A 27231-nucleotide genomic window follows, 5' to 3' on the forward strand; every position below is an offset into this window, starting at 1 on the left:
AACAGGCACCTGCTGAGGCCAGGGTATACAGGGCTACTGCGTTTACTGCCTTGAGTCAAATCTTTTATTAAGCCAATGAGATCAAAACGTGGTGAACTTGAAATTTGGCAATGGCTTCAAATAATGAGGGTTTTGAGAACAGGTTCACACCGGTGTCACATTGAAATGTCATCATCCTCCATATTGAACTGATTCAAATTTAAATAAGGTTGGCTTTCATGTAAACATAAACTGTAACCAGTTGGAAATTAATAGCAGAGCAGTCACGGTCTGTAAGGAGAAATTGGGGGTTAATATTTCATTTATATTATTTTATTTTACACAACCTTTGTTTCATAAACATTCATGGCTACTTAAAAAAAACTCACAAAATGTCACCTTAAATTCCCAAAGTGCAAATTAAATTCAAAACGCTCCTGGATCTCGAGCTCCAGGAAAGAAAATCACAAAAATTCAATCACTAACAAACAAATATGCATGCAAACTAGAGCACAAAGGTTTAACCATTCGGCAAGCTGCAGGAAATCAAGGCTGAACCAGTCTCTCTGTCTCTCTCTTGCTCTCTTGCACACATAAGTGAACATTTTACAAATATTTTTCCCATCTTCAAAGGTTTTAATCCATTTCCCTCCACACTCATGTACACTGGGCAATGGATTTCTCAGCTGAAAATGTGTTGCTGGAAAAGCGCAGCAGGTCAGGCAACATCCAAGGAGCAGGAGAGTCGACATTTCGGGCATGAACCCTTCTTCAGGAGTTCTTTTTCAGGCTCAGGCCCGAAACGTCGATTCTCCTGCTCCTTGGATGCTGCCTGAACTGCTGCGCTTTTCCAGTAACACATTTTCAGCTCTGATCTCCAGCATCTGCAGTCCTCACTTTCCCCAATGGATTTCTCAGCCCGTCTCGATCTTGGGTCCCCAGCGAATGTATCGTGGCTGTCCGACTCCCTCCCAACTTTCATATCAGCGAAAACATCATTCTTTTTACATGTGGCAGCTCTTTCTCCCTCCTATAATGCTAATCCAGGGAGTTCCTTTCTGATCTTGATCCTGATTCCATCTCCAATTCATCCCATCAGTCTCCTATTGGTTGCCTTATGGTCCTCCTCTGAACGCGCTGTTCTACTTCCTTTTGCCACTTCCATAGGTCACTTTCCCTTTGACACCGTTCAACACTCTGTTTATTGTTGAGAAACTCCTAATGCTGTTTTTGCCCGTGTACTGTGCGCTGTCAACTGAGTTCTTCTTCCAATTTCTCCCGTCTTTGTTTCTGTTTTTTTTTCCACTGCCACCGCAACATCTTCCACTCGTTCTGCCGTTCCTTGATTAACCCCTTCACTTGCACCTTTCTCTGGTGCAGTTTATCTTTATCAGTACAGTCCTCAACCCATGCAGTGGAGTTTTATTATTGGGACCGTTGTGTATATTCAGAACAGCACGAAAAAGTCTAGTTTGAAAAGACTGAGGTCTGTAGGAGTCCTTCATTCTGTTCTTTGTGTTTGGATGTGTAATTTTGGGAATACATTTTGTCTGTTTTAATATCTCATAGTCAACCAAGCTAACTTAGTCAAGGTCATTTTCACTGTACACTTAGCGAAATAAATTGCAAATAATGGTCTGGTCTAGTCCATGACACCTCCTAGGACCCCTCCGGCATTTAAAGCAGGGCATGGTCGATGCGAGTGTCATTATTTCAGGATTTGGTTCGGTTGGGTAGACAGAGTTTTGGATAGTAATTCCTCTTTTAGTCGACAAAAGTTGTCTGGATGTGGATGCGGTGAATACCAACAAGTTGCAAGAATTAGCAGAGAAGCTGCAATTGAATGTGTCTGCTGTTGTGAGGAAAGGAGGAACAAATACAGCAGTAGCACAGCATTAAATTTGAAGGAAAACTATCAGAATCTATAGAATTGGCAAGAATCCAATTGTAAATGAAGCAGGTTGAGTCAGACGTGAGCGATAAGGAAAGGGGAGCAAAAATAAACCAATTTGAGTTACAATTAAAAGTGGAAGGGAGGATAAAAGAGAGAGCAGCAGAACAGTGCGAACAAGAGAGACCAGCAGAATGTTGGGAAAAGAGAGAACAGAGAAAGAAAAAGAGTGAACTTTTGAACTTCAAAAACTGACACTTAAAAAGGAAAGTCAGCCTAAAAGGCTGGAGATTAAGGCGAAGGGCAGGCTTACTGATGAAATGGTCGTCAGAAGCCCATTAAGAAAGTGGTTAAGTATGTTCAAGCGTGGTCTAAATTCGATGAGAAGGATGTGGATGCCTTTTCCTTCTCAATTGAAAAGGTGGCTAAACAAATGTAGTGGCCGGCGTAATGTGGGTTTTATTGATCCAAACGAAACTTGCATATGGGGCTAGTGAAGAAATCGTAGAACTATCAGATGAAGTATCTGGGGACTATGAGGAGGTGAAAAAAGCCATTTTAGGTGCATATGAGTCTGTACCAGAAGCCAATAGAGAACGTTTCAGGAATCTAAGAAGGGGCCCAAGTCAAACATATATTGCATTTGAAAGGATCAAACATCGTAGATTCGATAGATGGATAAGAGTTTTAAAAATGTATGATGCCCTGAGAGAGGTAATTCTTTTGAAGGAATTAAAAATATTTACTGTCTGTAGGAGTGCGAACTCATGTGGAAGGTCAGAGATTCAAAACAGAAAGATTAGCAGCTGAAGAGGCTGATGATTATGATCTGGTCCATAAAACTCGGTTTGGAAAACAGAATCATCTTCAGCCAATGAAGGATAGTTATTGGGGCAAAGAGACATTCTCACGTGGAAATGGTAAGGTAGGTCTCTTTGAAGATAATAATGATAACCTACTACAGTGTAAAAAAAAGTCTTGAGGGAGACAAATAAGTTTTTAAAAAACTCCTGTGTTTGCATTGTTATAAAGTGGGCCATATGAAATCGCAGTATTGGTGGGCTAGGAGAAATCCTGATGTAGGAAAACAAGACAAATCTAGTAACAAGAGGCACAAGGGAAGTTAGACAACTGCCTCAGAGTGTACAAGACGATCAGAGGTCGATTAAGGAAGAAGTGATAGATCCACTTAAAAACACACATGCAAGCATAACCTTTATTCACATAGGCTCGGAGTCATAGGTAAGGAGGTTACAATATTAAGGAACACAGGATACTCCAGTCTGTAATGCTGAAAGATGAGGAGATATGTTCTCCTGAGTGACTATTTCCAGAAAAGGTGCTGGTAACATGAATTCGTGAAGAGACAAAAAAAGTGCTCAGTTATATAAAGTGAGGTTAGAGAGTCCAGAGAGTGTGAAGAATTTGTGGTCGCAGTACTGGAAAAACTCTCAGATACAGGAATACAACTTGTACTTTCAAATGATATACCTGATGCACCGGTAGGCGTGCTGCCTACTCTAGTTGAAATGCTAGTGGTGGCGCAGGAAACTAAAGATATGGAAAATGTTTATCCATGAATTTTCGATGATTGTGTGGACACTAAATCACAGACGCATAAAGTGATGCAGGCGTTTTCAAAAATCACAAATAAGGAAGCTGACATAGCTTTACTGAGAGATTTTTGAACAGACAATTGTAACAGAGGAAGAGCAAATAGGCAAAAAAGCAAGTATCTTTAGCCCTGCTAATCTGATTGAATTACAGCAGAAAGATGAGAAGTTAAAACATTTATATTAAAAAGCTTGTGTAGCAACGGAGAGTGAATGCTTTCCTGTGTGTTATTACTTTTCAAATGATGTATCGACGAGGAAATGGAGACAATCACACATTCGAGCAGATGAGAAATGGGCAGATATTTATCAAATAGAGTTGCGTTTAGTTATAGGGAAGAAGTGATGCAACTGGCGCATGAGCTAACACTTGGAGGTCATTTAGGGGTGTGGAAAACACAGGCTAAAATACAAAGATAATTTTACTGGCCTGGACTACGTAAGGATGTCTTTGAATTTTGTCAAAAGTGTCATACATGTCAGGTAATCAGAAATCGACAGTCAATAATAAAACCGGTACCGTTAATATCATTTTTAGTATTTGAGGAATCTTTCACAAAAGTCTTGTTTGATTGCGCAAGTCCCGTAACTCGAAGAAAAAGTGAGAGCAAGTACGTATTCACAATATTGGATGTTTAGACTCGAATTCCAGAGGCAATTCCATTACGCAATATCGCAGCAACAGGAGGTAAGAAGAATTCCTTCGTTTTTAACCAGATCCGGACAGCCAAAAGAGATCCCGTCAGATCAAGGAGGAAACTTCACTTCTAAACTCTTCTAGGTTGTTGTGGTTAACTTGCTAATAAAGCAATTCAAATCTACTGCGTACCATCCAATATCACAGGCAGCGCTAGATAAATGGCATTAAACACTGCAGACCGTGTTTTTTTTTGAGACTCTGAATCTCCTGCTTATATTTTTTGACTATTTTTGAAATCCACACACTATCGCCAAACTGCGCTCGTGCTTATATTTTCCTCAGTGACCATTTTGTGTGTGTGTGTGTGTGAGACACAATGAAAAACAACAAGTGCACAAACCTTAATTGAATATCCACTACCAGGAAGAAAGGGAATACCTGAGTGGTCAGTGACAAGCAGTGTGCTTCTCAGAGAGCAATGCTGCATGATCAAATAGCTAGGGGGACGGCAAGGATCAAATCAAAATAGAGTGGGAGGGGTAAATAATACACTCCACTCCCTGTGGTGGAGAGGACTGGTAGGAAGAGGTGATTGACCTACATCTCAATCATACTTCAGCAAAAGCTCCGACAACAGCAACTTCCACTGCCATTACATATCAGGTATGCAGGCATCTGTCGGCGTCATCACCTCGATGCCACTTCCAAGTCGGGCATTTTTACCAAAATCAAGACAAGAAAGGAGGGATCGTCTGGGATTTGCACCTGTAACCTCTTGCAGGTTAATGTGACACACGTGCCGAAGCGAGAATCATGCCCCTCCACTTGAAGACCGTGTTAATGCTCAGGATTGTCGAGATGAGTTGGATCAGGGAGTTCCGTTTGTACTGTTTGCGATAAGACATACACTGAATGAATGGACTAAATTCAGTGCATTTAAATTAATTTTTATGCATTAAGTAAGAGGACCATTAAAATCGCTTAAGGAGAAATTAGTAACTCAGAATTAAGAGACCACCCATTTTGACGATGTGTCAAATTTTAGAGAACGATTAAATAGATCTGGAGAGTTGGGTAGATAGCACGTAAAAGTATAACAGCATAGAATGAAACAAGAAGCGAATATGAAATCACAAATTCGCAATATTGTAATTGTGGTGCAGGGATTGGTGCTGCGTCCAATAACCGGTGAGTCTTTAATAACAAGGTTTAATGGAACTTATCAAATTGAGAAGAAATTAAAGTGAGGTGAATTACTTGCTCAGGATTCCACACAGGACGAGCTCTGTCACAGTGTGCCATTTGAATATGCTCAAAAGATATTTTGATTTGAAACGATTAAGAATTGGGCATTCCGCTAATCAAATTGGGGAATGAGGAAGTTGACAAAAATGAAGATAAATTATTGAGTTAACTTGCACAGAAAGAACAAAATGACCTGAACGAGTAATTAGTATCACATGAGGAGATATGTAGAAATAAACTGGGAAGTATTAACCTAATTGTGCATGTTGTGCGTGTCAGAGATACTTTTCCGATTAAGCAACATCCTTATGGACATAACCCTCTAAAATTGGCACATATTCAGAAGGAGATAAAGCACATGCTTCAAGATGCATAATAGAAGTGAGTTACAGTGATTTGAGCTTACAAATAGTCATGGTGGCAAAGCCAGTTGATATCTGGGTGCTATCTTTGGGGTATCGCAAAGTAAACACCGTTACAAAGTCTGATGCCTATCTAATTTCACGGTAGGAGGATTGTATCGAAAACCTGTGACAATCAACTTATTTTTGTAAGTTTGACTTGCTCAGAAGATACTGGCAAATACGTCTGTCAGAGAGACCAAAGGCAATTTTTACTATCGGAACACCAAATGGACTTTATCAGTTCACAGTCATGCAATTTGTTATGAGAAACTCTCCAGCCACATTTGAGAGACTGGCGAATAAGGTCATTGGCCGATTACCCAACTGTGTGGCGTATATTGATGACCTGGTCATTTTCAGTCAATTATGGAAGGAGCATCGACAGCATTTATTGCACTGTTTGATCGACTTTGGAAGGTGGTTAAACCTAAGTGTCGGTGAAATTAGCCCAATAAAGCAGAGATCACAAAACACAGAGTGAAGAAAAAATAACAAAACGTTTATTATCATAGTGATACCGTGGAAGAGAGAATGGCTGCGCTGAAACAGCACAGACAGTCTGTCCATGTGGAGGACACCCCCCTTCTCCGAACTGAAAATTAAGCCAGTTTATTTTTTGTATATATAGGGATCATGTTCAATGATGCTAATCAAAATAGGGAAAATACAATGGTCTTGATAATCAAGGAATCCAGTTAGGATGGTGGTAGTCGCAAAACAGTTATCAGACGAATACCTTGAATATAGATGCAATGCAGCATTTTGGCAGCAGCAATCAGTACTAAATGGGATCAGATCTCTGCGGTATTCGAGGATAGGGGGGAATATTCCTTTTGAAGCAATGAGGTGTTTCCATTGCTTCTCTTCTCTGAGCGAAAATTCTGGTGCCTCTCAATCTGACCTGTCTTTTGAATGGCTTTGGTATCATTGGGTTATGAGACTGCCCTGAGGGCTTTAGGACAGCTGTGTTGATCGATTCCAAGAAGCTCATTGTAACTTTCTCTTTGGAAGTGTATTGCCTGGTCTGACAGTGACTATGGACATGTCTGGCTTGCCGTGTCAGCCTGCTTTATTAATGCTGAGGCATTCTGGGAGTTTATTTCATGGATGGGACATGCTTGATTTTCTCTGTTCTATGTTGCCATGCTATGAGTTGGCAGGGTAGAGGGTGTTTTCACACAATTCATCCTTTTTTAAGCGTGTGATGAGAAAGGGGCAACGTAGCAAGCTCCAGGGGGGATTGTCGTGTGGCGGGTGGGAGCGTTGTTTGATATCAGACAGATCACCCTTCGTGTCTGGGAACAACTCAACAGACGTTGCCTTGGGGCAGGGTTGATCCCCCATATGATCTGTTTTATCTGAATGGTCATGGGGCCAGAGGACAGTAGTCTGGCGCACAGGCGTGAACAGCAGATACAGATGGCCATGGCCAGCGCCACACTCCGGCAATGATAGCAAGGATGGCAATCAGTTCCTGGAGCAGGGCTGTACCCCATGAGTCCATGCAGTAGACTGCCCAGTCCCATAAGTCCCAGTGGTATTCCTGATCATGCTAGAGAGAAGCCATCTGCTTGATAGGCTGGGCCAGGTCTGTGATGATCTCGCGGGGCTCAGGGATGTAAGTGCAGCAGCCAGTGCTAACGAGGACGCATGTGCCCCGTTTTTCAGCGAGCTGGGAGTCTATGGAAATCTAGTTTTGCAGGGCCACATTGCGAATTGGAATATCTTTCGCATTTAGCTGGGTACGCACTACAGTTGTGAAGTTGGCCACCTGTTCTATTGTGGTGGTGAGCTTGTGGGCTTCCATGTGAAACCGCACGGTTGCATGGGATGTGCCTTCAGTGAGAGAGCTGCATCAAGGGCAGCGAGGGCTCGTTTGCTACAGGTCACGGGCTTTGGGACGGAAGGGGAATGGGAGTGATAGATGAATGGTACCACGCACATGACAAACCAGCTGCCAGCCCAGGACAGCAAACGTAAGGGGTAGGTTTTGTGGCCACAGACAAAACAGGTTCCATTGTAACTCCAGAGATGCTGGGTCTGGGATTCTGTCCAGATGATGAGGATGGTGGTATTCTGGGTGATCCTGGTGAGGACTGTAGGTTTAATATGTTGCCTTCTGCTGCAGATCGTCGTTCTGAGAGAGTTAGAGGCAGGGAGTGAGTGCACCAACTCCAGCCAGTCTCCCATCCAGATGGATGTGTGTTTTTTAAAGAGATGGACCCTGTAGGTGTCCACTGTTCGGTCGTGTTAGCAATGGTTACGGCTGGGGATTCATCAGAGACGTTGTAGGCCATGTAAGACCACGCTGTAAATTTGTCCAGGTGGCACACCGCAGATCTCCAGCGGGCTGGGCTGTTGTCCCCATAGATGCCCATTGCTGGTGGTATTTTGATTGTGGTAACCTCAGAGGACCTGTTTGGTTCCAGCCACCACTCCACCGTGTTGGAGATATTGAAGGGGATAGAAGGTAACGGAATGCCCCGTGAGAGTTAACGGGGACCCTCGTGCAGACACAACGGCGAGTCCGGTTAAATCGCTGAGCATACCCATGGGCCATTCGCAGGAAAGTGTTGGCCTGCAAGTCACAGTGGATTATTAAATGTCTCGCCTTTTGTCCCTGTTTACTGGCAAGCCAGAGTGTGACAGTCAGACAGGTAAGATGATGGAGATGATGTTGATGGCTGAGCTGCGCAGCTGAATCTGTCTTCGGCGTTGCGAGCAGTGTCTTCTCCTGTCTGGTCCCTCACCATTGGAAGGGGAACTCTCATTTATTCCGGTGGCATGTGTCCATTCGGCCAATCCTTCGACTTTTATAGCTGTCTGGCTCATCAGCAGGGTCATTTCCGTCTCTCTGTTCTCCATGGAGAACTTTGGGGGTCTGGTACTGGTGTGCGTAGGTCGCCCCATGACTCGGTGACCCCAGTCGTGCGGTTTGCCTGACTATGTATAGTGTAAAGAGCTAGTGGCAAGACGACGTCTGGCCAGGTCACTTCTGGGTGATCTTGGTCAGTGTGGTTTTAAGGGTGGCCTTCATCTGTTCGAACATGCTTGATGACCGGAGTTGGTAGGGGATGTGGTCGCGCCATGGCATCCCTAATATCAGTCATGAGCCTAAAAGTGAAATGCTCCCCCTATCTGGCTGTATGTTACCAGGGATCCCGAATCTGGGGACGACATCCCTCAGGAGGGATTTTACCATTGCGTCAGCATCATTCTTTCTTGTGAGAAACGCCTCCACCCGTTTAGAAAACATGTCGATGATGACAAGGATGTATTTGTAACCCTGTTTTTGGAGCATGTGATCAAAGTCAATCGGCAATTGGCTAAACGGTCCATCAGTAACTGGCAGCCAGTCATACCTGGCAACAGGCTTTTAAGAATTGTCGTGCAGGCAAACGAGGCACTGTGACAGCAAGGCTTAGGCAGCAGCAGCACATCACAGCGCATACAGGATTGCGTGACAGCGTGTGACGTGCCCGTCTTGTCCGTGTGGCCAATGCCGTGGGCTGTTAGGACGAGTATATGCAGGTGGGCTCTTCGTCAAATGATATGTTCATTGGGGTGTAAAAGCAGCTCTAGTGAAGGTGACTGCCCCAATTCGGGCCGAACAGTCCTTTTTTGAGTTACAGCAGCCTGGAAGTCAGCTCGGAGTGCTTCCTTGCGGTCAGGGAACCCTGGAGACTTACCTATACTGGGAGCCTGTTGGACGTAAGTGGTGGGGTGCAGTGCGGCTTTCCGGGCTGCTGCATCTAAAGAGGCATTCCCGAGGGTGATCGGGACAGTGGCAGAGATATCGGCAGCGCATTTTGAAATCGCTGGGGCAGAGGGTAACAGGAATGTTTCGAGGAGGTTGGAAATTAACGCAGCGTGTTGTAGTGGCCTCCCTGCTGAAGTAATTAAACCTCTCCATTTCCAGAGTGTGCTAAAATCGTGAGCAATACGACAGGCATAATGGAGTCAATGTAAATGTTGGCTGGGTGACCTTTTGATATGATGCAAACCCCAGTCAGCATGAACAGCTCTGCAGGCCGTGCAATTGTGCCATTTGGTAGCGCAGCTTATTCCAGGATAGTGAAAGAGGTGCAGACGGCATACCCTGCCAGTTTGCAGTAGTCTGAGTGCGTGAAGGAGGACCCATCGCAAAGGGCATAAGGTCATCATTGTCTAAAGTAGTTTCCGAAAGGTCAGGGCGGGCGGTGACGGCCTGTTGCATGGTGTCTAAACAGTTATGGTCGTTCGCAGTTGTGTTCTGAGTGAGTAGAAGTAACGGAGCCGGGTTCAAGGCAAGAGCACCCTATAGGGAAAGGTTAACTTTGGACAATAAGCGAGCTCATAGCCACTTCTCCAGGTGGCAGTGAGATGTGGAGTTGTTGCTGAATTGAACAGTAGGGATTCCAAATGGGAAACCAACAGTGATTGGGTGATCCAGCAGGATGAGGGGTGCTTTTTTTTCTACTGTTAACGTGGCTGCTGGCACAGCTCGCAAATATGTCAGCATTCCTCTTCAAACAGACGGTACGTGTTCAGAGTTAAAGGAAACAGGGCGTCGGAGATCTCCAGCTTTCTAGCCAGCGTTAAAAAGATTTTGAAAACCTGTCGAACTCATTGACTTGGAGGTAGAAGGGCTAAGTGTAGTTTGGGACATGCAGGGTAGGAGCAGAAACCAGCCACTGCTTTATTTTAGCGAATACCTGGTCCACAATTTCATTTCCGAAGACTGCCGTAGCGGATCGTCAATGGCAAGGAGGTCATGGATCCAGTGTCTGCAGTAATTCGCCATGCCCAGTAAAGCCCGCAGCCACGTTCTTGTGGCTAGAGGTGGGAAACTGATTCGTGGCTGTGATTCTCTTTCTCGATACTGCACTGAGGCCATGTAAGAGTTTGTATCCCAACTACTGTACTTAATACTGGCAGAGTTGCATTTTTCCATTGAAACCCTGTGTCTATCTTTTGCAAAACAGCAGAGCAATGCTGCAGGGTCCTGACTGCATGATTCAGCGCAGGTGAATATCGTCCACATATTCGAGGAAGGTGCTGTTTCTCGGCAGGAGTAGAGTGAAGAGGGCACGGTGTACTGCAGAGGCATAGACGGTGGGGCTCTCTGTGAAACACTGGGGATCACGGTCCATGTGCACTGGCAACCATCGTATGTAAAAGCGAAACGGTACTGGCTGTCAGGGGACAATTTGATGGAGAAAAAGCCTGAACAGAGATCAATTACAGAAAAATGGGTGTCGGTGGCAGGGATGCTGGTGAGTATGACGTTACTGTCCGAGACCACTGGGGAGCCATGGATAACAATTGCATTTACAGCCCTCAGATCCTGGACAAAACGCCACTTTCCGAGCCGCTTGGGTATTGGAATGTGTTGGGTGGGTGCATTACAGGCTCCTATTGTAGGAACGAGGACAGCCTGTACGAGGACGTCACTCACCGACTTGATCCTTTGTAGTGCTGCTGGCGTCAGTTTGTATTGCCGTATAGACAACAGGATGTCCCCCTGCTTGAGTGTGGCAGGGTGTAGTGAAGAGGACCTCACCTGGCCTGCATGGTCGGGGTGGTGTGCCTACAGTGACGCTGGTGGATGAGTTAGCAACAGGGAGTCTTCGAAGGAGTGTAGCGCCCAGAATCTGGGTGGCAAAAGCGGCTAGAGTGTTGCAGGAGCATAGCGCACACAAAACACAATCTGCCCAATTTGCACAACCTCTCACTGGGCAACGGGGGCCTAATTGAGGGGCGTGAAGTGGATGGGTGCCTGGCGTAAAAGGATCATGATGAGAACTAAATGATGCTGGCAATCAAGTTATATAAGGTTTGCTGGAACAGAATGGCGGCTGGGCAAGAGTTGAATTTAATGGCAGCATCAGAGACAGTAGAAGGTCCAATACTGAAGTTAATGAATTGGGGGATGGCCCCATTATGGGCACTCTAGAAGTTCCTACGGTGTGCACGGTTTTGTAACTCGGACAAATTCTACAGAGGGCCATTCAGGCCAGTGGGTGGTCCAGAGTCCACCAGAAAAGAGATGATCCGCCCCCAAACCTTGACAGCCATCATCGGATTTTTGGACAGTTAGTTAGAGAAGCGTATTGAGACAACTGCAAATCACCCCTCGTGCGACAGCCCTACTAATTTTCTGCGGGATTGGGGAAGGGATCGTGAATGGTTTAGGCAGTCTGCTAAGGTTGCCAATGTGGAGCTGTGGGCTGCTGTCGTCCTGCAGGGAGTGGAGGAGGATGGAGGGGACTGAGCGTCTCTGCCTGGGTTCTGACCAGCACTGTTCTGGCCACCGTCCCGCTTTGCCACAGTTCTGACATTGTCCTTTCTGAAATCGATTAGGTATCTGTACTGACCTTGTAGTGTCTTTTCGGCAGTCCAGTTGTGCGCTTCGCAGAATGCTCCCATTTGCTTTGGCATGGTGAACAGCCCAGCAATGTCCAGGTTACCGAGTATGGTCAAAGAGACGCCTAGGTCATCGTATGCCAAGTGAGAATATGCAGTTTATACACGTGAGCATATGGAGGGAGCATGCAGTTAACTCGGGTCTGCACAGACAGCTTTTTTATTTTCTTCAACGAATGCCCGTCAAGGAGTTCCAGACCTTAATGAAGCAGACAATGAAATCAGGCAAGGGCTCGTCTGTTCTCTGCAGACACCGGGCTACAGCACCAAAATCGACTTGCTGTCTTGCACTGGCATTTACTGCATCCTTCACTGTGCTGTCCAGCCATTGCTCCCGGTCAGCAGTGGTGTCCCAGGGCTGGTTGCGAAAGTCAATAGCAGGGCGAATGGTCGCCCAGTGGGTCCTGTTCGCGAGCTGCAATCGGATCTGCACATTTTGGGCAAATAGTTTTCCATGGTGCAAATTTAGAATAGCCATTTGTAGACTGGGAGTTGGTCCTTCAACGGGTCTGTGGCATCTTACAGCATGGACTGGACCATTGCATGCGTCCAGGTCTAATCGAGGGGAGTAGAGCCACAGCCGGTGCCCTGGTTTCTATGGGCCGCAGCCACGCGACTTGTGATTCTGGGGCTACCATTTGTGTTGGGCAGTGGTGATGGTTCGGACTTAATGGCGGCTGCTGTTTCTTGCTGGAAGCTTCGCATGGGTTTGCGTGGTGAGAAATGCAGCAACTTCATTGACAGTGGGTCAGGCGGTTCAGCTGGTAGCGTAAGTTTATGAGAAACGGCGTGGGGCCTTGTTGAATTATGTTGGGATCTCCTCCATCAGGGGGTTATTGCGACCGTCTTTTTCCTTCTGGGACTGATGCTGTTTGGCAATGTCCCAAAAACTTTCAAGATACTGAGGGATGTAAAGGATGTCCCAGGAGGGCTCCCCGAGCTATCCCGTAATGGCCATGGCCCAGTAATCAATCGTATCCATTTTAAAGGCTCTTCCACATGGCTAATTCCCTTGGGACCAGCAGTAAATATTTCCTGTGCAGGGGATACATACTGGCTGTCACCTGTCTCTTTTAGCATGGTGTCTACCGGCGAACCAGGTGTAACAAGAGCATCTCCAATCTTTGTCTGGAAATTCACGCAGTTGCCATGGATTCTTTGCATCATCTTGCTCATCTTCGGCCCATTCCGGTTTCACCACGTGGTTGGGGTTACCCAGCTTCCGCAGCTGACACTTTCCAGCAGAGGATGGATATCCATGTCCCATGGCGTACTGGACGTCCTTGGTTGAGTGCTAAGTGCTGTACTTTGGCTTTCAAGGAAAAATGAACAGAGAGAGGGCTCATTGAACACACAAGCAGCAAGTGATTGACACGTTAAGTAATGGAGCTTGTCTTCGCTGACCACAATGTAAACAAACAGTTTACGGATGGTGAACACACTCAGACGAGACACATAAAATTCACAAGTCAAGCACTCGGTAACCGCAAAGCAAACTGACACACACGAAACAAACACTCAGAAACCACAGAATAGAAAATAGTGAACAGGTTGGTCCCCTGTCAATTTCAGTAGGAAAGCAAAATTTTAATCCACAATCTCGCCTTCTATCTTGCCAGACTTCCGTTAGCTGACCGTGTTTCCTCTGGCTGGATCAACGTTTTGGCACAAGCCCTGGTTCAAGTTGGATCACGCAACTGCAAAATTACTTAAAATTTAGTTGATCAGTTTAGGACTACCTCCTCAGGCCAAGTCCGTGATTGCTGAACGCTGAACTGCTGCAGTGTTTGGATTAGAATTGTGGCTAACCTCCTGAGTCGTCCAACCTTTCACTCGGTCTGACCCACTGTGGCAGGCGAGCCGCCAGGTGTGAATTGGGATAATTTTATCACGTCTTTTTCGCTTAACGTGTTGAGAGGAAAGGGGCTACCGTCCACGCCAATTTCTTTGGAGAAATAAGCCCAATAAACCAGAGATGACAAATCACGGTGATATTGCAGAAGAGAAATTGACCAAGCTGAAACAACACAGTCAGGCTCTCTAGATCTACGTAAAGACTGCAGATGCTGGCGATCAGAGTCCAGATGAGAGTGGTGGTGGGAAAGCACAGCCTGTCAGGCAGCGTTCGAGGAGGATGAAAATAAACGTTTCAGCCAAAATAGCTTCATCAAGAATGAAGGCAGGGAGCCTCCGTGGTGAAGAGATAAATGCGAGGGGGCGTGGCGCTGGGGAGAAGGTAACCAAATGTACAATAGGTGGATGGGGATCGAGTTGAAGGAGATAGTTCAGAGAGGAGAGTCGAGAGGTTAGGTGAGAAGAAAGATTGCTGGTAGGACAGTTCATGAGGATGGTGCTGAGCTGGAAGGGAAGAGCTGAGGTCAGGGAGGGGGTGGGGAAATGAGTAAATTGGTGAAGTCCACATTGATACCCTGGGGTTGAAGTGTACGGAAGTGGAAGATGAGGCATTCTTCCACCAGGCATCGGGTAGTGGGGGAGTGGCGGTTGAGGAGGCCCAGGACCTGTATGTCTCCGGCAGAGTGGGAGGGGGAGTTGCCACGTTGGGACAAAGGATGGTGGGGTTGATTGGAGCGGGTGTGGCGGAGATGTTCCCTAAAGAGCTCTGTGAAAAGGCTTCCCGTCTCCCCAATGCAAAAGAGTCCACGTCAGGAACAACTGATACAAGAAATGACATTGGCAGATGTGCAAGTAACAATTTGATGGATGTGGAAGGCTCCTTTGGGGCCTTGGCTGGAAATGAGGGGGAGGTCGTGGCGCAAGATTTGCAATTCCTTCAGTGGCAGAGGAAGGTGCCAGGAAGAGAGGGTAGGTTGTTGGGTGCGTTGACCAGATCAGGTCATCAAGGAGGGAACGGTCTTTGCGGAATGTGGAAAGGTGTGGCGTCTCTCTACGTCACCCAAACTCTCTTCCTCGAGTAAAAAAATAAGCCAGGTTTCATAATAATGTTGCACAATGAGGTTGTGGAAAATGTGGAAATTCCAATGTATTTGAAAAGTAAGCAATTCAACTACAATGGTAATAATTGCAAAACATCTAACAGAAGATATTTCTGATTGTTTAAATGTAAATTTCTGATAGCATCAAACAGTTCTTGATGGGATCAGTCGATTCCAGCTCTCTTCGAGGATTGGTGAGATTTTCTATTTTGAAATAATAATGTGATTCCATTGTTTCTCTCTTGTGAGCGAGGTATTTGGGAAACTGGCCATCTTACCTGAGTGTGGCTTTGTGTGGCTTTGTGTAGCTTTGTGTATCACTGAGGTACGAGACTGCTCTTCCAGTTTTCGCTAAGCTCTTTGACCGAATCCAAGATGCTTATTGTTAGTTTGTTATGAACGTATTCTCTGGTCTGTGAGTGACTATGATCATATCTGCTTATCCTGTCAGACTGTTTCGTCAATGCTAAGGTATTCGGGGTATTTCTTGTCTGGTTTGTACAGGCTTGATTTTCCCTTCTGTGTGGGCAAGTATGGGTAGGCAGGGTGATAGATCTTTTTCCCACATCTAGGGTATAAGACGGGGCTGGGAATTGAAAACTTGAGAGAAGTCCTGCTAACTCCTGGCATGTAACAAGCTGCTTGAAAACATCTCTCTTCAAATTACATTTTCCACCAGTAACGTGTGATACAGAAATCTCTAAAAAGGGGAAAAGAAGACATAGCAAAATCCGAAGACAAGAACATATACCTGCCTGGTTTTGAGATAAGTATTGTTTAGTTAATCTTAATTGGGTGTTTTATCGGACTAGTATTTTGAAGGGAAGGTGAAAGATAGATTAGAGAACGAAATTGTAGATAGTGGTGAAATAATTATTCTCTGATATATTTTTGGAAATAAAGTTGTTAAGATTTACTTTACATAGTTCTTGGCCACTCGAAATTTTACAGATTACTGCACGGGACTAATCTTTTCTATGTTGCTGGTTTTAAATTAAGCAGGAGAGCAGACCTCTATTCAGAGAAGACGAAAGAAAGTTCTTCATTTGTAACACCAATGGGCTATATCAGCTTAAGGTGATGCCTCTGGAACAGAGATTACGCCTGCCACATTCCAAATACTCAAGAACAGAGTTGTTGTTTGGTAACAAACGGTATAGCCTATTTGGACGAAGCAGTGATTTTTATTAATGCTTGGAAGATTACATGATGCACTTGGCAGAGCTCATTGAACGAGTTTGAGAAGAAAAACTGATGATTAACTAAAATAAAAAGGAATTTGCAAAATCAGAACTGATGTTATTTTGACATTACATCGGTGAATGAAGGTTATACCTCACGAACGCAAAGACGAAGTTAATCGAGGAATTTCCACCACCAACCTCGAAATACCCCGAATACCTTAGCATTGACGAAACAGTCTGACAGGATAAGCAGATATGAACAAAGAGATGCTTTAATTCTTGGAACTCAGCGGATTCTATCGGAAGTCTGTTACAAACTTCAGCAATGTAGTGGCACCGTTAAACAAATTGCTGAAGAATAACATAAAATTTCGGTGGATAGAACTATGCCAGGAGGCATTCGACAATTTAAATCGATATTAACCATCAAACCAGATTTAGCAACGCTAACGTTTGAACATATTTTAAAGTCCTTATTGATGCTAGTGACATTGGAGTCGGAGATGTACTCTAGGAAAATGATGATGGGATTGAACTTCCAGCTGGTTATCTTTTGAAGAAGATCAACAGCCACCAGTTGAAATCCTCCTCAATCAACAAGTTTGGTACTCACTCACCTGACTGCATTTCAATGAATATACCACGAACAATGTGTTGGAGATGGTTGTGCACACTGAGCTCAATCCACCTACATTCCTGGAATGTTTCCAAGGTAGGGATATGAGACAATATCGTTGTAGTCTTATGCTACATTCTTATAATTTTAAAATATACACCTGTTGCGGTTCAGAAGAATGTGATTGCAGTCACGTTATGGCGAATATTACTGATAATGTTTTGATGAGATTTGTCTTTATTTAGTGTTTTATGTATATATGCACATATATATAAGAAGAAATTAAGGTGAATTTATATTAAGTTATCTGTATGTTAGGGTAAAGTGTTTTTAAAAAGTAGAGAAAAGAAATGAAACCCTCATTTCATTCCAATGGTTCTTTTTTCTCTCTCTCAATGATTGATGTATTAGGAAGATGTGGGTAAACTTTAAAAGAATTATAAGTAGGAGAACGACCGGCTCCAACACTAAATGTGCTCCAAAGAGTAACAATGTAACACGGAGTTGAACTACTTAATTAGTTCATTGCTTGGAGACAAAAACAAAATCGAATTTGGCCAATCAGTTTAAATTATACCATATATATAGATATCAAACTCGAATAAAGTTTGAATTGAGTCTATTGGCAATCTTGAAAGTCAATGACACACTTCGATGCTCTGTAATATAAGAACAGGGAAAATTGAACAGTTCAGAGGAAAGGTCACATTCAAGCATGTCAGATTTTTTTGAAAATAGCTCTCGCATAAAAGGACCTTTTCGATTAGTAATCTGCGAGGCAGACGTTCCTAACAAGGAGTAAAGAAGACACAGGAAGATCCGAAGACAAGAATTTTGAACCGGGCATCCTGTGCAAGGAAATCAAATGCTTTTAGCTCGAGGATCAGAGGACGATAACTGCACTCTTAAACAAAATGGCCAATGGTGCTCTACGCATATGCGTGTGTCACTCAGTAAATTTTACTTAATTTAATGGTTATATTAGAGATGCACCAAAGGCAGTTTCTGCACATATTAACAAAATTCAAATGGCAAGCGCCCACGCCAAACCACACAAGATGTCAAAGAGGTGCGAAATTTTTATGAGTATTGTTTGCTCTCAATGTGAAAAGCTCTCACACCTGTGTCACATTCACGTCACTTGTCACTGACTTAATCAGAAAGAACGAGTATCACAACAGCTGCATCTGTCTGGCTTTGTTATCCCACTTCCCCACTCCCGGAACCCGTTTACGTTTTCCTGCTCCTCTGTGACTTAATGAAAAGAAACTGGATGCAATGTCATTAATGGTCTGTCTGTCATTTCCTCAGCTTCTGTTCCAAACTGGCTTAATCGTCAGGGAACGCATTAATATCAGTCACTCCATGACAGTGCAAGTCAATATATTCATCTGAGATTGTAACTTCATTCATTTGTGTTGCTGACTGATTGAGTTACTAACACGCAAACTACTCCAAAACATGATTCATGACGTCTCGTGATGATTCCCGCATGTTGAAAAGATCATAAGTTCAAAGGACCATAAGACATAGGAGTGGAAGTAAGGCCATTCGGCCCATCGAGACCACTCCACCATTCAATCTAGGCTGATGGGCATGTCAACTCCTCTTACCCGCATTTTCCCCGTAACTCTTAATTCCTTGTGACATCAAGAATTTATTAATCTCTGCCTTGAAGACATTTAGTGTCCCGGCCTCCACTGCACTCCAATGAATTCCACAGGCCCACCACGCTCTGGCTGAAGAAATGTCTCAGCATTTATGTTTTGAATTTATCCCCTCTAATTCTAAGACTGTGTCTACAGGTCCTAGTCTCCTCGCCTAACGGAAACAACTTCCTCGCGTCCACCCTTCCCAAGCCATGTATTATCATGTAAGTTTCAATTAGATGTGCCCTTAATCTACTAAACTCCAATGCATACAATCCCAGGATCCTCAGCCGTTCCTCGTATGTTAGATATACCATTCCAGGGATCATCCGTGTGAATCTCTGCTGGATATGCTCCAGTGCCAGTATGTCCTTCCTGAGGTGTGGGGACCAAAACTGGATACAGTACTCCAAATGAGGCCTAACCAGAGCTTTATAAACTCTCAGTAGCACAACAGTGCTTTTATATTCCAACCCTCTTCAGATAAATGACAACATTGCATTCGCTTTCTGACTTACAGACTCAAACTGCATGTTTACCTTGAGAGAATCCTCGACAAGCTCTCCCAGATCCATTTGTACTTTGGCTTTATGAATTTTCTCAAAGTTTAGAAGGTAGTACATGCTTGTATACTTTTTTTTTCCAAAGTGCAAGACCTTGCATTTGCTCACATTGAATTCCATCAGCCATTTACTGGACCACTCTCCCAAACTGTCTAGATCCTTCTGCAGCCTCCCCACTTCCTCAGTCCACCTAACTTCGTATTATTGGCAAACGTCGCTAGAATGCCCCCAGTCCCTTCATCCAGATCACTAATATATAACATGAACAGATGCGGACCCAACACTGAACCCTGTTGGACACCGCTTGTCACTGGCTGCCATTCCGAAAAAGAGCCTTTTAATCCCAACTCTCTGCCTTCTGTCAGACAGCCAATCTTCAATCTATACCAGTAGCTCACCTCGAACACCATGGTCCCTCACCTTACTCAGCAGCCACCCGTGTGGCACCTTACCAACGGCCTTATGGAAGTCTAGATAGACCACAACCACTGGATTTCCCTGGTCTAACCTACTTGTAACCTCTTCAAAGAATTTCAACGGATTTGTCAGGCACGACCTCCCCTTACTAAATCCATGTTAATTTGTTCTAATCCGACCCTGCTCTTCCAAGAGTTTAGAAACCTCACCCTTAATAATGGATTCTAGAATTTTACCAATAACCGACGTTAGGCTAATTGGCCAATAATTTTCCATCTTTTGTCTTGATCCTTTCTTTAACAAGGGGGTTACAACAGCGATTTTCCAACCATCCAGGATTTTACCTGACTCCAGTGACTTTTGAAAGATCTCAACCAACACCTCTGTTGTTTCCTCAGCCACTTCCCTCAGAAATCAAGGATGTAGCACATCGGGACCAGGAGATTTATCAATTTTAAGACATTTTAGCTTTTCTAGCACTTTCTCTTTTGTAATGGCAATCATACTCAACTCAGCCCCCTGACTCCCCTTAAAAGCAAAAGACAGCATCCAAATGAGACCTCTCAGAAACGACTTCGGGATAGATTTCAGACAGACTCTACATACGGATTTTGCGGTGCACTGTGACACAAACTAATCAGCCTTTCCCTTGAATTGAACCTGTGCAAGATCAGCAAATACAATACTGCTTTTTGGAGAAGGATCAGACGATGGTGAATACTTCCTTTATCAGAATGTCGTGGGTGGAGTAAACATCTGCACATATTCAGAACCAGTTTTAAGATAAGCTTAACAATGTTTCACAAAGTAATTAATTGGAATTGCATTCCTTTCCAACACGACAGCAGGTATGGGCGAGCAAATTCATAGCTAGGGTTGCTGACGAGCAAAGCAAGTAAGAAATGTCCGATCATGGCAATCTAAATTACTGCCATCTGGAAAAAGGCTGTTGCTGCCCGTTTCAAACAGGGGAACGTTCGCGCGTGAAGCAAATGTAATGCCCACTGCACTACAGCAACAAGCCTCGCTTCCAGTTGGTGCTCAGTGTAGTCCAGCCGTTGTTGCCGTTGAATGCTTCATTTTCTGTTTCCTGTAGCTCGTTGTTGTTCACCGTAGTCGGCACATTGAAAAATTAAGAAGATCACGTGAAATTGCTCGCAAACTATAGACAAGAATACTGTTAGCGTAGCAAGATTTGCACTGTAGTGCGATTCTGAATAGAATGGCATAACATTCTCAGCAGCGTAGGGCGGAGGCGTGACATTCTGGAATGTTTATAAACTGGTTATTTAAGCTTCTTTTTCTCAGCGTAGTGCAAGTTGAAAACTCGAGACCATTGGATTAAAGTGAGAGGGATAAAACGTCAAAGGGTCCTGAGGCACATTTCCCACGCAGAAGATTGTGCATGTATGGAGTGAGCAACCAGCGAAGTGGCGGAGGCTGGTTCTCTCACAAGATTTCAAAGGTACTGAGATGAGTCTGTGGAGAGGAAAGCTTTATAGGCATATGGACCAATCCTGATAAATGGGACATAATTAATTTAGACAATGCGGTCAGCATGGACGAGATACGCTGAAGAGTTTGTTTCCATGCTGTGTACATCGGTGACGCCATGTTGCTTAACCGACTTTAATAGATTACTTTTAGAGGGGCTTGCCATCTGTCTCTGTGGCACAATATTTTAATCTGCTCGACTGTTCACCGGAAAGGTAGTATTGTGAAGCACTGCAGAAGCGAAGGACTTCTGTACTTTTCCACCCACTTTGAAATAATCCCAGATCTTCAGTTGAGGATTTTTGCTGCCGGAAGTTACCTCACAAACCGTGTTACCTCATAATGTATTGAATGAGTCGGTAAACAGACAATACATAACGAGGAAACAAGGAAAAATGACAAATTAAATGCGTTTTCAGATAAATCGAATTATGAATGCCGTCTGTGAGACTGTCCGAGGGCAATGACTCAAACTAATCGCATAACTGGCAGCAGGGCAATTCCAACTGGTCTTCCAAACACCTTGGAAGCTTAGTGCATCACAACTTACCAGAAAGTGCTGAAATGAGATAAATCAAACAACACAATAAGAATGGGCTACGAAAAGTGAATTTTACCAATAACACTCTTGATTAGATGAGCTTTCTGTTCCGACCAACAATGCGGGAGTGGTGTAGCGTGACAGCAGCATCCGTCTCCTGGCCAGAAATTAAGGAAGTGAGATAAATTTAAGAACAGATGACATCGCAATTAATTGGAATCATTTTCACCTTCATCAGAGCATCAAATAACGACGAGTAGAGTCACTGTAGGATTTTGTTGCACAACAGCGAAGAAATAGCAATCTCCTTTCGTTTTCAGTGAAAACAGCGAACACACAATTTTCCTGGAACATGAAGCAGCGGTGGAACTGCTGAAATCGGTGACTTTGCATGTGGGAGGCGAACGTGATCGCGAAGCGCAGACAGTGACCAAATGGAGAGTCTGCACTCTCCAACAACACAGGTAGGTTTCCATGAACGAAATCCGACCTGTTGTGATGAACATAAATGCAATACGGTCAACACGCTGCAGCATGATATGTAATCTGCACAAATGGCAGCTGTGGCGCTCGCATCCAAACTGCTTAGAGACTGGAACCTAAATCCAGCACCTTAACACGCTCGGCCATGCTACCAGCCACAGTGGTAAAGCTGTTTTGTATGGTTCCTTTGGTACTCCTTCAAAACAACAGAAGCGAAGTCACAGTGGAAGAGTTCCACGAACCCTATTCTGCTCGCAGGGCTGCTTGGATGTGCCCGGCACAATATCAATTTTGCAGCAGATAATGCTATCACTTCTATCCACACAAAAATTAATACAAAGCTGAATCTCCCTTCTGAGACTAGATTGAGCGACAAATGTAATGTGTGTGCGAGTGAGAGTCTGAAACATGAATACAGGCTGAGTTAGAACATGGAGACTCAAGATCTACGATTATGCCTTACGCTCTGCTTTATGAAAAGAATAAAAATAACTCTGTGTTCAGCCAGCATGTGCAGTTCCTCCGATACGGAATTACATAACATCTGCGTTTCTAGACGTTGTATCCCCGGCAATATTGGAAACAAAGAGTGAAGTTTTAACATAAAGACGGATTGCGTGTGTTCATTGACAGATCACAGAACTGAGAGATCACTCCCACCCCCTGTGAGGTTAAGAACTTCATGAGAAAGTGCATTCTGTAATGTTTTGTCAACAAACCATGAGTTGCATTCCACTACTGGAATTTAGATTCTTGCTTTGGTAAATGATATGACCAATTACTCGAAACAGAATAACATTCGCGTTTACATGCAACAAGAAAATCACCGGACACAGAGAAAATGCACAAGCTGATCAGGCCGTGTACCAGGTCATACCATATAGCATACTTACAGTTACGAAGTCTGTTTTGCAGAATAATCAGAAGAAGGTTCTCCACCTGAAAAACTGAGTTTGCAGTAGAATCCGTGAAGAACAGATCACATTTTGAGGCTGTTCGAACCTCGTGCATGTGTCATAAAGCTGCTCTCTTTTTACCGAACAGCTGTTCCTTGGATCAAGGAGAAACTGTGCTTGACTTTTTCTGTCAGAGGGGCAATAAACCTGGCCAGACTCCTATCAGTCTTTTTTGGTCCGGAGATGAAAAGGCTATCAGAGGCCTTCAGACCAAAGTGGTCATGCTTTAGAGTGACCTGTGTAAAAAACGTGGAGTGGTCAGTGCTTTAGTAAGCTCGGGTGAGCCGTTTTAGTTTAGTCTGTACACGGACGTCAATAGGGAACTGTGTGGAAACTCTTCTCTTTTCTGTCCTTCAACTTCAACCTGTAAGTATGTGTTCCACTTATATTCGGTATTAAAGGGAGTTTGCTTATTGGGACTGTTGTGTGTATTCGGAACAGCATATTTAAGTCTAGCTGGATAGGTTACGTTCTATCGGGTTTCTTTATTCTGTTTTTTGTTGTTCATTGTGTAAGATTGTGAACAATATTTTATGCCTGTTTTTAAATCTAGGAGTCAACATAGCGATCTTACCCCAGGTAATTTTCACTGAACACTTATGAAACAAATTGCAAAGTTAGTACCAGGGCTGCGTCTTAAGAATGTTTTGAGTTTGGGGGTTTTTTTGCGTTCTTTTAGACAGCAAGAGATAGGTGCTTTTATTTTGGATGTTTATTTGGTTGGCTAGACAAACCTGAGGCTAGTATTGACACTTTCAGTCGGCAAATGTTTTCTCAATGTGGACGTGGTGAATTTGGAAGGTTTGGTAAAAGTGAGTAAGACCTCGTTGCGAGAATTAGCAGACAAACTGGAAATGAAACCATCTGCTTCTGTGAGGGAAGGACAGATAATTACAGTAGTAGCTCACTATTTAAAACTGCTGGAGAAACCATCAGCATCTATACAGATGGCAAGATTTCAATTGCAAATGAAGCAGCTTGAGTTGCAGGTGAGAGATAAGGAAGGGGCAGAAGAAATGAAACAGCTTGTGTTACCATTAAACACAGAAGAGAAAGAAAAGGAGAGAGATTTGAACTTCAAAAGGAATGTCGGCTTGAAAGGCTGGAGATAAAGCCTGAGGATAGGCTCATTGTGGAAGTAGTGCATGTTCATTGGAATAACAGATAGCTAAATCAGCAATGTTAGCAGATGGGAATAAAGCAATTCAAATCTACTGCGTACCATCCGGTAAACCAGGGAGTACGAGAGAGATGGCACCAAACATTAAAGACCATGTTAATGGTTTATGGTCAGGATTATGCAGATGATAGGGAGATGAGAATTTGATTTATATTTTTTGCGATCAGAGATGCACAGCATGAATCGACCAAGTTCAGTCCATTTGAATTATTTTTGGGGCATGAAGTAAGAGGACCGTTAAAAATGATTACGGAGAAATTAATAAGTCAGAGTTCAGAGACCACCATTTGGACTATGTGTCAAATTTTAGGGAACGATTAATTAGAGCTGGAGAGTCAGCAAGAAATAATTTTAAAGTATCATAGCATATAATGAAACATGAAGCAGAGAAGAAATCACAAATTCGCAATTTTGCAATTGGGCTCTTGGTGATTATGCTACTTCCAGTAACAGGAAATTGAGTGAGGTGAGCTACTTGATAACGACTACAGGCAGGAAGAAACCTCAGAGTGTGTCATGTGGATATGCTCAAAAAGGTACTTTAATTGGGAAGGAACGCGAGAGGAGAAGGTGTTAATGATTACAGCACAGATGGAAGAACCAACTTCAGGTGATTCTGTATTGGATATTCCTCAAACCAAATTGGACAATAAGAAATTTGTCTAAAATTAGGAGAGACGACTGAGTTAGCATCCACAGGAAAATTGAAATGACCTGAAAGAGATATTACTATGATAGTGAAAGAAATTCGGAACTAAACTGGGCAGTACTGATCTAATTGTGCAAGACATAGATACCGGAGATGCTGCATTGATTAAGGAGCATCCTTTTCAGCATAATCCTCTAAAGATGGCACAGGCTCAGAAGCAGGTAGAGCGCATGCTTCAATATGATATAATCGAAATGTGTTAGAGTGACTGGTGCTCACTGATAGTCATAGTGCCAAAGCCAGATGTTACCCAACGTTCTTATGCGGACTTTCCCGAAGTTAGCGTTATTACAAAGACTGATGTGTAGTTAATTCCACGGTTGGAGGACTGTTTTGAAAAAGTTTAACAAGCAACTTGCATTTCTAAGTTAGACTTGCTCAGAGGCTGCTGTCAAGTACAATATTCAGAGAGAACAATGACGATTTGAGGTTTCGTAACGCCAAATTGACGAGATCAGTTCAAATTCATGCCATTTGGTATGAAGAACGTTCGAGCCCAGCCATATTTCAAGTGGTTACTCGATTGCCTAACTGTATGGTATACATTGCTGACCTGGTGATTTTTTATCCACTCACGGAAGGAATATGTACAGCATTTATCAGACATATTGGATCGATTTCAGAAGACAGGCTTGGTGGTAAATCTAGATAAAAGTGAATTTTCCAAAGCTCAAGACCCCTTTTTTTGGTTCATGTTATTTGACATGGAAAAATGCCCCCCCCCCCCCCCCCCCCCGCCCCCGGGAGATGCGAAAATGGAAGTAATTGGCGAATTTCCAACACCGGCATTGAAAAAAGCAGTATTAACTTTCCTGGATTGAGTGGAATTTACATATGGTTTGTGCCAAAACTTATCAGTGTCGTTGTTCCATCACCGAATTGCTATAAAATCGCACGAACATTCAAGAGACAGATGATTGTCAAAAGGTACCAACAGCCTAAAAACTGTATTAACCACTGCCTCAGTATTAGCCACACTGGAATACATGAGGCCTTTCAAGGTGGTCATCGATGCCAGTGATGTGGATACCAATGTGATATTCCTGCAGGACGATGAAGAGGGAATAGAAAGACCCATATGGTATTTTTCTAGGAGGTTGAACGTTCATCAAGAGAAATAACGAAAAATGAAGAAAGAGGTTTTCAACTTGGTGTTGGGGCATTTCAAAATTTCAGTGTTTATATTACCTGCAATGCATCTGAGGCAATCATATACACTGATCACAAGCCATTGACATTTGTGGAAAGATTTAAGACAAAAATGCCAGACTGTTCAGATCGAGTTGTTGATGCGGCCAGTCAATTTCACAATTGTGCATGTGGCAGGTAGCGAAAACGTGAGTGCCGATGCATTATCGAGACTCAAATAAGATGTGGAGATGTTCGGTGTTGGATGTGCCGCGGCCTGAACTTCTATGGTTGCGCATGTTTGCATGATTATAATTCGTGTAGTGTATACGTGTGTTTACACGACTAACCGGGTTTAGAAGGGTTAAATATAAAGGCTTTCTTTGTAATGATGGTTCATTTTTTAAGTGTACAGGTGTCACAAAGCGAATCCTTTTTTAAGAAGAGCTGTTTCTTGGCTCAAGGAGACACTGTCCTTTGATTTTTATTCAGAGGGGCAATAAACCGAACCAGACTCCGACAGATTAGTACAGATTTTGAGAAGCCGTTTGTTGCGATGTAAACAGATGAGACTGCCTGCCAAAGTGGTCACGCTTTAGAAGTGATCTGTATAATGAAAGGGAAATGGAAGCTCTTTAGTTTGCTCGGTGAGCAATTGTATTGCAGTCTGAACTAGGAAGTACAGCAGGGAGCTGGATGGAATCTTGAATCCTTCGAAGAGTATAAAGTATTTACTGTGGAAAAGTATATGGAAGACAGAGTCTGGAGGGAGATGCATGGTGAAATCTTGCAAAATGTCCAGATTACAGAGGAGGAAATGTTGGATGTCTTGAAACGGTTAAAGGTGGATAAATCCACAGGACCTGATCAGGTGTACCCGAGAACTGTCTGGGAAGCTAGCGAAGTGATTGCTGGGCCTCTTGGGGAGATCTTTGTATCATCGATAGTCACAGGTGAGGTTCCAGAAGACTGGAGTTTGGCAAACGTGGTGCCACTGTTTAAGAAGGCTGGTACGGACAAGCCAGGAAACTATAGGCCAGTGAGACGCCATTTGGATGCAGAACTGGCTCAAAGGTAGAAGACAGAGGGTGGTGGTGGTGGGTAGTTTTTCAGACTGGAGCTCTGTGACGAGTGGAGTGCCACAAGGTTTGGATGCGAGCATAAGAGGTACACTTAGTAA

The sequence above is a fragment of the Chiloscyllium punctatum genome, chromosome 35, assembly GCF_047496795.1.
Source record: "Chiloscyllium punctatum isolate Juve2018m chromosome 35, sChiPun1.3, whole genome shotgun sequence".
Taxonomy (NCBI): domain Eukaryota; kingdom Metazoa; phylum Chordata; class Chondrichthyes; order Orectolobiformes; family Hemiscylliidae; genus Chiloscyllium; species Chiloscyllium punctatum.